This window comes from Tamandua tetradactyla, chromosome 26 (assembly GCF_023851605.1).
Source record: "Tamandua tetradactyla isolate mTamTet1 chromosome 26, mTamTet1.pri, whole genome shotgun sequence".
Lineage (NCBI taxonomy): Eukaryota > Metazoa > Chordata > Mammalia > Pilosa > Myrmecophagidae > Tamandua > Tamandua tetradactyla.
The window spans coordinates 35,866,155-35,880,965 of record NC_135352.1 but is presented as its reverse complement, the minus strand read 5'-3'; positions in this window follow the sequence as shown (position 1 = coordinate 35,880,965).

The following is a 14,811-nucleotide window of genomic DNA, read 5'->3' as shown; positions in this document are numbered from 1 at the left end:
CAAAAAAATCTGTACAGTACATCTTATTTTTATTACCAGTGTTGTAACACTGAATATATATGAAATAAACACTTGACATCTGAGAATTATTGATCATGCACAAGTTCAGGAATACCAGAAAAATATCAAAGTAGACTTTCAGCTATTTAGCCTTCTAAAGACCAAGGTAGAAGCCACACTGAACAGCTGGGTTTGTCCCAATATCAAAACCAAACAAAATGTCTATGCAACTCTACTAGAGTTAAACCTAACAGAAATTATAATAGCATGTTGAATGATATAAATAAAGGCCTGGACAAACGGAAATAAATGACGCTTGTGGATGAAAAGTTGCAATATTATAGATTCATAATTTTCTCCAAATTAATTCAAAACTTCAATTCCAAGCAAAATCCTGTTGGAGTTTTTCATAGAACTTGACAAATTTATTCTAAAATTCAGAGGGCAGAGTAAGTGGGAAGAGCTAAGTCTTAGAAAAATTCAGGAAGAATATGATAGCTGTCTCCAAACCATCTTTAGGAAGATGAATCTTTTCTAATTTAATCAAGTGAGCTTGCCCTGCTTGTGTCTTGCCCTAACAGATGCAATTTAGGTGAATGCAATAGAATTGAAAGGACAGAAGAAATCCCATGAATATTTAGAAGCTAGTTATATGACATACCAGCTCATTAGAAATAAGTGAAGTTCCCGGTGCCTGCCCATGCAAAAATAAATAAATGAATAAATAATAAAAATAAAAATAATAAGTGAAGAATATATTTTTCAATAAATGCTACTGTGAGAACATATTTTGCTATATGTAACAAAAATGAAATTAGAGGTCTATTTTAAAATCCATTCCAATTAAATTTAGCTTAACTTCTAAATCTTTTGAAAAGAAAAAATAGAATAGCTTTATGACCTTAAGTTTGGGAAAGATTCTTAAAAGATTACTTAAATGTTTCAAGCATAAAAGAGAAAAGAGAATAATCAGGGATGTTTCTATATACCATTAACAAATAATCTAAAAAATATTTTAAAAATTCCACTTACAATAGCAACCAAAAGAATACAATATCTAGGAAAAACTTTAATAAAGAATATAAAGGACTTGCACATAGAGAACTATAGATCATTACTGAGAGAAACAAAAGAAGACCTATTTAAAGGGAAAGTTATTCTGTGCTTATGAATTGGAAAAATTAATGTCTTTAAGATGTCAATAGTACCCAAATAAATTTATGTTTTAACAATCCTAATAAAAATTTCAACAGCCTTCTTCACAGCAATGGAAAAGCTATCGTCAAATTCATATGAAATAGCAAAGGACTCCAAGTAGCCAAAAACATCTTGAAAAAGAGGAACAAATTTGGAAGATTCATTTTTCCCAATTTCAAAACTTATTACGAAGCCACAATAACCAAAACAAAGTAAGACTAGCATAATGGTAGACATATAGACCAAGGGAGTAGAATTAAGAGTTCAAAACAAAACAAAACAAAATCCCAAAACACATATCTATGGCCAATTGATTTTTTAAAAATATTTTTATTGAAATATCTTCATGCACCATACAGTCTATCCAAAATCTACAATCAGTGACTCACAATTTCATCACATAGTCATGTATTCATCACCATGACCATTCTTAGAACATTTGCATCACTCCAGAAAAAAGAAATAAAAAGAAAAAAGAAAAAGCCGTATATCACATCCCCTTATCCCTTCCTCTCATTAACCACTAGCATTGCAATCTACCTAATTTTTTTACCCCTTATCTCAATATTTATGTTTTTATTTGTCCTTATTTTTTTACTCATTTGTCTATACCCTGGATAAAGGTTGTGTCAGCCACAAGATTTTCACAATCACACAGTTATACTGTAAAAGCTTTATAGTTATACAACCATCTTCAAGAATCAAGGCTACTATAATACAGTTCAATACTTCAGGCATTTCTTTCTAGCTAGTCTAATACAAAAAAAATTAAAAAGGGATATCTGAAATCTTAGCCACTGAAATTTTATTTTGTCTCATTTCTCTCATCCCTCTTTTGTTTAAGAAGTCTCTCTCAATCCCATAATACTGGGTCCCGGCTCATCCCCAGGGGTCATGTCCTACATTGCCAGGGAGATTTATACATCCATGTAAGTTGGAGGGCAGTGACCTATTGATTTTTGACATGGGTACCAAACCTACTCAAAGAAGAAAGAATAGTCTCGTCAACAAATATAGTTGGGAAAAACTGGATATCTGTATGTGGAAGAAGGAGAGTGGACTCCTGCCTCATTCCATTTAAAATATTAACTCAAAATGAATCAACCTCAATATAAGAGCTAAAAGTACAGCACTCTTAGAAGAAAATACAGGAAATATCTTTAGCACCTTGCATTGGGCAATGAAATCTTAGACTTTACATCAACAATATAAGAAAAGAAAAAAAATAGATAAATTGGACTTCATCAATATTAAAAAACTTTGTGCATCAAAGTGCATTATAAAGAAAATGAAAAGACAACCAACAGAATGGGAGAACATATTTGGAAACCATATCTATGATAAAGGTTTAATATCCAGAATATATAAAGAATTCCTACAATTCAGCAACAAAAAGACATTACAATTCAAAAATGAGCAAAGGGCTTGAAGAGACACTTCTCAAGGAAAATATATAAGTAGCCAATAAACACATGAAAAGATACTTAACATCATTGGCCATTAGGAAAATGCAAATCAAAACGACAGTGAGATATCACCTCACACCTACAGGAAGAGCTATGCCAAATATATATATATATATAAGTGCTAGTGAGGATGCTGAGAAATAGGAACTCTAGTACATTGTTGGCAGGAATGTACAATGGTGCTGTGCTGTGGAAAGCAATCAGCAGTTCCTCAGAAAGTTAAATATAGAATTACCTTATGGCCCGACAATCCTACTTTTCAGTGCATATCCAAAAGAACTGAAAGCAGAGATTTGAACAGATATTTGTGCAGCAGTTTTCACAGCAACTTTATTCACAGTAGTCAAAATGTGGGAGCAAGTGCCCAAGTGTCAGTAACAGATGGACTGATAAACAAAATGTAGTGTATGGGGTGGGCCACAGCGGCTCAGAAGGCAGAGTTCTCACCTGCCATACCTGAGACCCGGGTTCAGTTCCTGGTGCCTGCCCATGCAAAAAAAAAAAAAAGTGGTGTATGCATGCAGCAGAATGTTAAGTGTTATTCAGCTATATGTCAGAGTGAAATGTCAGATACAAAAGAACAAATCTCGTATAATTCCACTTAAATGAAATAACTGAAATGTTCAAATTCATGGAGATGGAAGAGAACAAGTTGATAGGTGTAAGGGGAGAGGGAATGGGCAGTTAATACCTATCAGGTATGGGAAAGTTTTGGGAACGGATGGTAGGGAAGGCAGCAGAACATCGTGAATGTAATTCATCTCACTGAATTCTATGTTTGGGGGTGGCTCAGATGGGAAATTTTATTTTACTTATACTATTAAAAGAGATAATGACACTTAAATGCAATATATGATCCTAGACTCGATCTAACAATGGAATAGAAAACGATCAAAGGGGGACAGCTGAAAAGATGGAACATAGACTGATACTGCATTAAAAAAAAGCCTTGTGCAGCTATAGTATTAATAGATGTATGGAATGAATAAGCATCTGAGTGAATAGGGTAAGAGTGAAGGAAAGGACTATCTAAGTTACTGCAATTCTTTCTGTAATATTTTATTTCCTTAAAAAAATCTTGAGTGTGTCAAATTGTTAAAGTTTGATTAAGTTCAGTGGTGTTTTCTTTCGCATCGATGAAAGTGTTGTATACTTTTCCGTATTTATTTTAATTGCCGATAAAAATAAGAGGTTTTACCATGCTCAATCAGTAGAGAATGATGAGTGACAGGGCCAATGTAGCCATCACAGAAAATACAGATGCAAGACAAAACACATTAAAAAAATAAAATAAAATCAGTTACACATGCTGCTACTTTCCCCTTATATAACCGTAAAATGCCACTTTCAATAATGAAGGATACGTAGGTGTGAGGCACAACTTTCTTTATATACAAATCAGCAAGGTATGGTTTAAGAAAATTATTTTTAATCTGTGTTCAGGAAATAAGACTTCCTAGTAAAAATAAAAGACTCTCATCCAAAACGAAAATCAAATATTTGGACATAATGTGGCTGGTGGTTTAATGAATTGAATGACAAAAATTAGAAAGAAATTCCTTTGAAATGTAAAAATGATCATATTTATATTTGATGATGTAAAGTTATATTTAGATAAGAAATGTAGACTTTTAAGAGTGAAAGTTGAAGGTTAAAATTGGCTTATTCTATGAAAAGTATGATATTTTTAATAAACAATTTCTAATCATTTAAATAGCTGAACAATGATTTTGATTTTCCAAAATTATTTATTTTGTAGGTAACCGTGATTCTTTTTCCTAGACTTCCAATTCACTTTCAACCACATAGTTTATGATATTAGTTACGCCAAGATTTCATCTAGTTATAATATCTCATGCACTCTATTGCCATTTAGCATAGAGAATACCCATTTGTAAACAAAATGGTGATACATTATGATAGCCAGAGGGCAGAGCTTTACCTGGACAGAGATTCATCATTTTTTAATGCAGCACAGCTTGATGCTTGCAATATCATCAAGCACTCTGAAAGGTTCTTGCCAGAGATTGATGTTCTAAACAATTACTGAAACTTAATAATGGCATCAGCAACTGCAGGTTGGTATTGCACACAACAGAAATAGAAATATTACTTTCTTTTGTATGCATTTATTTTTTGGCTAAGTTACATCAATATTTTGTCCATAGAGAAAGTTAAAGAAAGCTGCTATCTTACATTATTCTATATTAGTGATTATATAGGGCAGATAGATTGCTTTATTAGCAAGAACCATATCAAAGATAATTCCCTTGAAAGTCATCTGTAAAACATTATGTAACAATATATTAATGGATTTATCAAGACAGCATTTTACTGTCTCAATAATACATGGGAAGAACCAAATGGAAATCTGGAAAAAAAAATGACTTTGTTACCAGTCAGGTTGCTTTAATGTCAAGTATTTCAAAATGATACATAATATAATTTATTTTTGCCACCTGTAGTATGTATGACGTAACTGTGTCAAAGAAGATGATGTTCTGGCTTACTTTTTTTTTCCTCCTAAGGATTTTATATCTTAATTGAAGTAGATTTTGCTGAAAGTTGTCTCTCTTTGGACTAAGAAGGATTTTTTGATGTATCTGATTTGGCCAATTTCAATAATCTCATTGAGAAGTATTCAAAAAGATGGCATGACTCGCACGAACAAAGAATTATAAGGGAAAGACACAGCTTCTGTGATATTCCAAACGAGGCTGAATTGCACATGTAAATACCAAGGTTGAGTCGACTCATTTCATAACTTACTATTTTTATTCTTTTCTGAGCTATTTACATGTACATAAAAATTGGAGACTACAACTGAATAAAATACAAGTCAAGCAGTGACTTTTTAATTTAAATTTTGTAGTGAGCATTATCAACAAAGGTTTGCCATTGAAAAGTTGTTTTGCTTTTGTTTTTGTTTTCGTGTTTTTTGCCTTGTAGTAGTGAATTAATGACAGAAGGACACCCAGTGTAAACTATTCTGCAGACAGGCCAATAATGAAAACATAGTTAAAGCAGTAAAGCTTGCCAGCTACTGATGAGACTCAGGAGAAATTTCTTAACAGATGTTTCCCTGAGCAAATATATACTTTGCCTACTCTGATTATGATGGTCTTGAGAATTCGTGATTTGATTCAACACTCAGCCACTCTTCAGCAGCCTCATAAAAATATGATTCTCACGAAGAGTAAATTCTAAATTTTCCTTTTCTAAGAACCAATATATAATATATTTATGGTATTCAGTGCCATATGGGGAAGCAGTCGTCCAACAGCACTGTTTATAACAGTGTAATTAAGGTTGTGTCAGCATTTTATTATGAGCGAAAGGAAGAAAGTCTTTGTGATTTTTTAATTTTATAAGCGTCCTTTAGTCAAGTGTCCAGTGACTGCAGAATCTGCCCTGACCTCCCACTTGCCACTTGCTAAGGATTTCTGATGTCTTGCTTTTGGCTGAATGATTTGTGTACAAACAGTTTTAAGAGACCCCTTTTTATTTTTAATAACTAGGAAACAGTCCCTGACACAGTCTAGCCTTTCAGGCAAATTGAATCATTATAATATCCTGAAGACTTCTTTCTGAAATAAGCATTAGCAGGAAAAAGTGGATGCTTTTTAACAGCAATAAAACAAAGTATAGAGAATAATTGTGAGGGTCACAATTACTGAGTCCTATCATAATGCCTATCTCTGGCATCTCTGTGGTTTTACTAATATCTATCTGTGTATATTAAACCATAATAATAGGCATTGTTTCCTTCTTTTATTTCTTCAATTTTCTAGCTTTTTTTTAATTGCTGAGAAAATATCAAAATATGCACTTTCCAGTTGGGTGCAATTTATTTAATTGCACCCCAATCTCAAATTCTCTGAGTTTTGAATGGGGATAATAAAAATATCCACTTCATCCAACTATGAGAAGATTAACTTGGATAATCCATGCAAAGATTTTAGCACGGAGCCTGGCACATGATAATTTCCAGCCTTCCCCACTATGGATTCATTTTAGTTATTACCATATATCCCTCATCTGCAGTTACCTCAGATGCAGGTAGTCTAAAGTGCAGATATCTAATTTTCTACCTGAAGCCAAATCTTTACAATATCCCAAGACTTCTTTGAAAAATTTTAATGTGAGTTACACATAAATGAAATCAATGATTTCAAATTAACGAAGTCAATGACTACTGTAACATTAATCAAGTACCCTCTAGGTTGCATGAAGGGGGAAGACCGTTTCTGTTTTATCCAATATATGCTCATGCCTGGCATAGAGGTTTGTGCTTCATAAAATGTGAGCCTTCAGTGCTATTAAATTACCATGACGTGAAGTTACACAACTATTTAAGTGAAAATAATCCATTTTTGAAGCTATGAATTCAATTTCTGATATGGTTAGTCAGTGAGAAGATCATACTTGCTCTAATATTATTTTGTTACTTAACAGGTTTTATATGGATCTTATTAGAACTAACTATAACTTATATTTTCAACAAGAAGCTTTGAGCTAAAACTGGAAGCCACGTTGTGTTGTTATCAGGGTGTACTAATCAAATTGCCTAGACTGAGCAACTGTCAAGAAACAAAAACAAAATCACACAGAAATCCTGAACCAAGGACAAATTCAACACAGCTCTTTACATCTCCTTTCCATGACCTGAAAATATTTATTACTGAAAATGCCTCTTACTGATAAGCCAAAATTCTCCTCACTCTTAATTTATACTTGCAAAATTTCCAGTAGTTCAGGAGCATCTCTTATCAAACTCCATTTAAAAGAATAATTGCATCTGTGCATAATTAAAAATAAGAAGTATCTGGCTGATAATATTTCCTGCTTATATTTTGGCTATAATGTACTTTTAGGCCACCTTAAAATATGAATGAACAATCCCCTGTACAATTTGGTGAGAGCCCAGTGATAAATTGGCTCTATAAAATATTTATCAATGGTAAATTAACTGACAGGACAGGCCTTCCCCATAACAACAGAGTCACTAGCATACATTCTAGGCTGTGTTCATAGGTTTCTTTTCATTTGTAGTTTTGAATTTGACAGGTGGCAGATTCCAAAACATAGCCTCTCAGAAGCTGGCATTAGTGCTTTATTATCACAGAATCTAAATATTTCAGCATGTACTGATAGGCAAGAAAATTAAAATCTTTGAGGAACCTCCTTGACCGTTTCTAAGAGATAATTCACAGGTGCCACCTTCCCTTCCCCAACTGCAACATTCTCAGCGATTGAAAGCCGCTAGAATCATTAACTGCCTCCGCATTATGCCATTTCTCTTCCTGTCCAACCTGTCACCTCCACACTCTCTGCAGTGTTTCCTTGCCTTACCGACTCCCTCTCAGAAATGCATGTCAGGAAAACTGGCTCATTCCTTCCCTCCTGCTGCTTGACAGGCTGCTATTTTGCCATTGTCCTCCTGGGGGCGCTGCAGGACTGTGAGCCTGGTCTGAATGGGAAGCTGATTTACGGCCAATCTCCAACCAGCCCAGGAAGAGCGAGATTCTTTGTTAGAACAGAAGTGTCTGCTTTTAACCAGTGCTATAGGCCATGGATTTTACTTCAGGTTTCAGCAGACAGTTTGTTTATATGAATGAGATACAAACATTGAGTACCCTCAAGGTAGTTAAGTTCTTTTACCAGGTGGGAGTTTTGCAAATAACATGTAGTATCGATGCAAACTTGTTAGTCTTAGCACCTCTTCCTCATACAGAACAGTATAAGCATTCGTTTTATTGAATTTCACTAAAATCCTGACATTTTTGCTTTTTAATTTGTAATATTTAAAACATGGATAAAATGGGAAACCTGAGTCAGTTTATTAATTCCATTGTAGAATTAATAAATAGCCTAAGAATTAATAAACTATGAATAATCCTAAATTTATATTTGATGTTTATGAGTACTTCTCAAAATATGTCTAAATATCTAAATACAGCCTAAACATAGTCTAATTTGCCTAAATGCAGTCTTAATATCACAACATACAGTCTAAGTATCTAAACCTTAATGATATTTAATATTTGCATGGCCTACAATGAACATTGCATAGCTTAAGAAAAATTATTTTTAGTACCTCCTATCACAACGCTGTGAAGTATGCAGTTTCCATCATGCATCTTTTCCTTCATTTCATAATAACATGCAAAGATTTTTCTAAATTTGTGTTTTCTGCATCTCTGATTAATATTAAAACATATCTTAGCATTCAAAAATTCCTTGAAATGTAGGTCTGGATTTTTCCATCCAAAAATAATTTTTTGCACATGGTATTTTGGATACCCATGGGGATAAATACTTTTTCAAAAAATGTACCGCTTCTCATCATGACTGTTGCTATGAAAGGTCAAAAAGCAGACTGTGTGATCTAAATCTTACAATGACTTCCCATGAAAATAAAAAGGAAATGCAAAATTTTTGCACAGTCGCCAAGACCCAACACAATCTGAGCACTGTGCCCTCCAGCCTCCTCTGTGCATGCCCCATACCCTTTCCCACTCCCCATCCAGCTCCTAAGCTCACATCACAATGAACTTTCAGTTCTATAAAGAGGCTAAGAGCAAGCCTGTCTTGTCATGGACTGCTTGCACCTAATTTTCTTTGCCTAGAATTCCTTTCCCTTCCGTTTGCCTGACTTGCTGCTACTGTCCTTTCAGAGCTTGGCTAGAATGTCATTTTCTCAGAATCCTACCCTGACTCTCCCTCCATTACACTCTCTAGTAACACTCTCCACTTACCTTTATAGCATGTGTCATCTTTGTAATATCTGATAGGCATTTGAATGATTATGTGACTTTCATTTCCAGTAAAGTTGGAGTAGAGATCATAGCTTCCTGGTAAAGAACATGAATCTCTAAAGACTGGCTTTTAGACTCACAATCCCAGTTTTGCCAATTACTAGCTGTATAGTCTTGAGCAAATTACTCAATAATTCTTTGCCTTAGTTTTCTCATATGTAAAATGCCCTGAGTGTACAATGAGTTGTATATATGTATAACAGGTCTATAGTAATTACTAAACAAGTATTGTCACTATATACCTAAAGCCTATCACATAATAAATCCTCAGTAAATATTCATTCTCTTAATAAGTGAAAATTATTTTCTCGACCTCTTAGAAAATCACATACCAAACTAAGGAACTCGTACAATTCACTGGGGCATCAATCTTAATTTTCTTGAAAATTGTGGAATAAGAATAAGGGTGAGAAATAAGAGGGAGGGAGCAGATAAGAAAGATCTTCCCTTCTCCCATACCTCAGGGTTTAGAACAAATCTGGTATATTTTAAGTGACCCATGATAGCTGTTGAATTCCATTCACTCATCACATTTTTTTAAGTACCTATTATGTTCTAGGCATTATTCTAATTGTAAGGGATGTAGAAAAGAATAAACTAAATTCCTGGCTTGGTGGAACAGCAATACTGGTAGAATGCTAATACTATGCCCTCAGTAAAATACTAATAGAATAGCTAATTTGATTATTTGGCTTATTCCCACCTCTATAGATTTCTAAGGTGAATGTCATCTGAATAGCTTGAAAGCCCTTGGAAAACACAAGACCTGTTTATTCAAGGTCCCTAAGGGATTCTGGAATTTCAAGCTGATGTGGGGTCCAAAAGTCCAGCCATAAACAATCTAACCGAACGAATGAAGTATTTCCCAAAGTGTATACTGTTGTAATGGACATTCCACAAAATGCACATTCTAGGGTCAAGTTTGTATGAATAACAATGGTTATAAAAGCTTTCCGGCAACACGGGGCCCATTCCCGGTGTCTTCCCACGCAAAAAAGAAAAAAAATGCTTTCTTGTTTATTCTTGTTGGGACGTTTGATGTCTTGTACTGTTTCACTTTATGTTGACTCTGGAACCTTCTCACCAATATATCTGTTTGAACATTTTCAGACGTCTTTTTCTACTTGTGCGTACCTGGACAAGATGAAGACTCCACCGTCCACCCCTTAGGGAAGTGTTGAGGCCACAGCAGTATCATGAAAATGCTGTTTCAACCCAATCTCAATGACATGACAGTAAAACATAATTGCACTTGTCCTGTGTGGTAAACATAGGCACAAGCTGGCTATATTAACAGTTAAAAGCACTAGTATTTCCCATAAGCTCCAGTATATATTCTCTAAAAATTGTAAGTATAAAAAGGGAAAATGCAGAGAGAATCTTATAGTACTCACCAATAAACCATAAGCTGTTTTCCATATAGTTGACAAATTTACAGTGAACACTCTGCATCCAGATATTATTATATTATTCTCTTGCCTCCTTCCCAAGTAAATCATTTTTAATTCCTTACCCCCAAATTCCCAGTCTATCAACTTAAACTTCAAAATGAATCACTAAATAGTATAATATTAAAAAATGATCATATAAACAGAAAAGTAACACAAAGTTTTATGTCTTTCATGTTCTTATTTCCTCTACCAAATCATTGTAACTAGGCCTATAGTCAATCTTGATGAGAACAAAAGGTCAAGGAAGGAAATGAGTTAGAGAACAGAAAGATGATGAATCAGTAACATGGAAATACAGATAGATGGGGAATCAAGACAAGGAAGTAAGAATTCAAACCTGAAAAGACTTGGGGCTTAGTTATGTGGGTTCTTAGGGTTTGTAAAGCTGCCACAGATGACAGTTTGCACCTGGCTTTACCTACATGCCTCAGGATTGTCAGAGTCCCTTCATAAATTTTGCTTGGGCTCCCCTGACCTGAAGACACTCTGTGCATATCTTGGGGATTATAATCCAAAGAAGCACACAGGTGGCTGAGAAAGGACACTGGAGGACTGTGCCTGGAAGTCTGTGGACCTCTCTGAGATTTTTCTCTCCTGCTCTACTCTACCCTCTCCTATCTTAAAGCCTCTCAAGAGAATATTTTGTGAGTCTTCAAATATGTAATCCAGCGTAATCATTGCACTAACTTTGTTGATGTATTTGTTTCATTTTTAACTGGAAAGGAAAAATATGTTGACCTCTATGTGTCCTTTAGCTCTTTCATACTAGAAATACAATTTACAGTTATGCACTCCTTGTATCCAAACGCTACTTACTGCAACCAAAGTCAGCCACCCTCTTCTGGCACCTTGCAATCTTTTGTATGGGTCGTATTCTTTATTTGTATTTGGGTCATATTCTGATATTTGTGATACCATTGGAAATATCTATTTTCAGTAAATTAGAAAATACCATAGGAATTGAAGTTTAAAACTTTTTACCGTATCTATGTATATTAAGGTTATCAATTCCCAAGATTGGTCTTTATCTTTTAGGCAGATATGAAGATCACTGTCAATGTTTTGTGAAATCACAGGCATTCGTAACCTCAACACAGGTATGCAAAAAAAACCAGAGGGCCTGCCTTAGGAAGCTGTTTTCTGTGTCAACTCTTTCTATACTAAAAGGTCAAATATTTTAAAACATGACTCTGATATACAGCCACCCTTTTTTCTTTATTTCTTGGCTAGAGGAGGTTCTTGTCCTATTAATGAAAGATGATTTTTAAAATCAGTTTATTCCCTTATCTCAGTCTTTTTTTCCTGCACAATGAATTCTTTCTCAAGTAATGAATAAGTCCTTGCTTCAGTGAGATACACAAGTAAAACAAACACAAGGAAAGTTAGTTTATGTATATGTTCCCCTGAATCTGACAACATTGCAAGCCAGTTGAGCTTTCTCCCGTGGTTTCCGGGTGGTCGATACTTTTCATGCTGTGTATGTGCATTTATCTTTCAATTGCATCTTCCATAATGAAAGAAATCCCCCAAGTCTTCAAAGCCAATTAGCTTGCAGTTATTTTTTTTTTGCTTATGAACTTCTATTTCAGTTAAAAATATAGTTACAGATAAAAGCAACAAAAACATATAATGAAAAAAGATATTTATATTGGAAGATACATCAAAAATATATTAAATTAGCTGTCCTATTAACAATCAAATGGTCAGCATGCTCAGTTGGGCCCAATTGCCTCGATGAAAAGATTGGACTTTTCCTTCCTCTGAGGTAGACTGGATCTTCCACAGTATATTTTTAAATGATCAGCTCGGTCTTGCTGAACCAGAAACGCAAATATATTATATGCAAGTGTTAATTAATTGACTTTAATATATCAAGGCTTTATTAGGAAAGAAAAGTATGTTAGCTTTAAGCACACAACTAAATATCAAAATCACTTTAGCAATGAAAGCTGGCTGCCATTTATTTTCAGGGCTTAAGAATATTAAATGAAAGAGAAAATGGATGTTCATAGATTTCAGCCTGGGAAAGTCAGAATCATTCATTTTATGAGTTTTATGAGGCATGGTTTATAAGTACACGCTATGAGAATTGAGCCAAACATTTTCTGCTTACCATTATTATTAAAAACAGATTAGTGGGCTTGCTTGTGCCTGAGTTTAAGTGTGTCAAGTCTCACCACTGGGCTATATTAAATGCTGTGGATGGGCTTGTTCAACCTACCTGCCACCCCATCTACAACTGAGGCTTAGGAAAACTGGAAACAATGTTTGTCCATTACAACTAGGGAGCTGGATGCAAATTAGGTTCCTCCAATTACATGCATTTGAGTGAGATTTGGAAAGTGAAAGTAAAGTAGGCACCATTTTCTTTTGGTTTTTCGATGTTTTCCTGGCTAGTAAGACCATAGAAATACGAAGATTTTCCTCTTCATATGTAAGCGTCCTTTTTGCTGATGCTTTTTAATATATATATATACTTAAAAATATATATATATAGTATATATAGTATATTGTGTTAGCATCTATTGATGAGTCTATCATGAGCCAATCTTTAACTATAATGATTACAAAAATTACGATTTTCCAATTTCAGCTATTTATTATCATATGTTGGATTTATTTTGATATGTAGCACACCTCTTTCCATGCTAGTCTCTGAGTTTATCTGAGTTCATAATATATATATTAAAAATTATATATATATACAGAGAGAGAGAGAGAGAGAGGACACTGTTTCAGCGTGAGTAGTGCTACCATCTCTTGATACTGGATTCCTGATCCCCGTATCATAACCAGGCTCGTTTCCAGTGGGTTTGGAGTGATGGTAGTTGAGAAACATACTCTTCTTTCCTAAGAAAGCCTTGACATATTAAAATGAATTAATTACCACTTGCATATAATATATTTGCATTTCTGGCTCAGCAAGACCCAGCTGATCACTTGAGTGATCACATCTGTCCTTGGCAGTGGAAGACAATTCTGACAGCTGAACTTGAACCTGTTCTTCCAGTCTCTGACTATTTCATAAGCATATAATTCACTGTGTTTAATCTTTTCCTCTCTAAAATGCATAGGGCAGATCCTGTTTTTGCATTGAATTCTAACTAGTAGGAGTATCTAGTACTAGAAGTAGTTGCAGACAGAATTGCTCAAAGATGGGCATTTGGAAGTGATAATGATACTAGTTTGGGTTTGAAATAAGGATGATCCCAATGCCGTGGGAAAAATGGAATACCCACAACCTGTGGCACAGTTCTCCATGTTACCCTTTCAGTCAATTGAAATAAAGCATGGATAGAAGATTAGGGGACATTTATAATAACTGCTATAATGAATGGCTATAATGATATATAATGACTGACATAGCCAGAAATCAGACACAGAACCAATTCCTATAATTTGTTAAATCACAATTTAAATTGAATGCAAGGCCTTCCCATGCCTCTTATGTTGAAGGTGAGGCACTTATTAAGAGAAAGTTCAATCCAGACTAGAGAAATTTTGGTGACTCCAGATGAATTTTTCCAATCTGTACCCTTAAGAACCAGTGACTGTCATTTTGCCATCAGAAGCAATTCCGTCTCCACATTGTTGAGCAAGTGCCGACATGTTTGAAGACCCTATAATAGCCCCACCTTTCAAAGGATTGGCAAGACATCTCCCCTCTAATTTCATTTCTAATCCACCTTATGTGCCTTAGCTCTTTAACAAGAGTTGGATTCCAGCTTGTTGCAGGCAGACAAACTCGGAGACTAACATGGAAAGAGGTATGCTATATATCTAAATAAATCCAACATTTGACTGATAATAGCTGAAGTTGGAAAATCATAATTTTTGCAATCATTATAGTTAAAGATTGGCTCATGCTAGAATCATCAA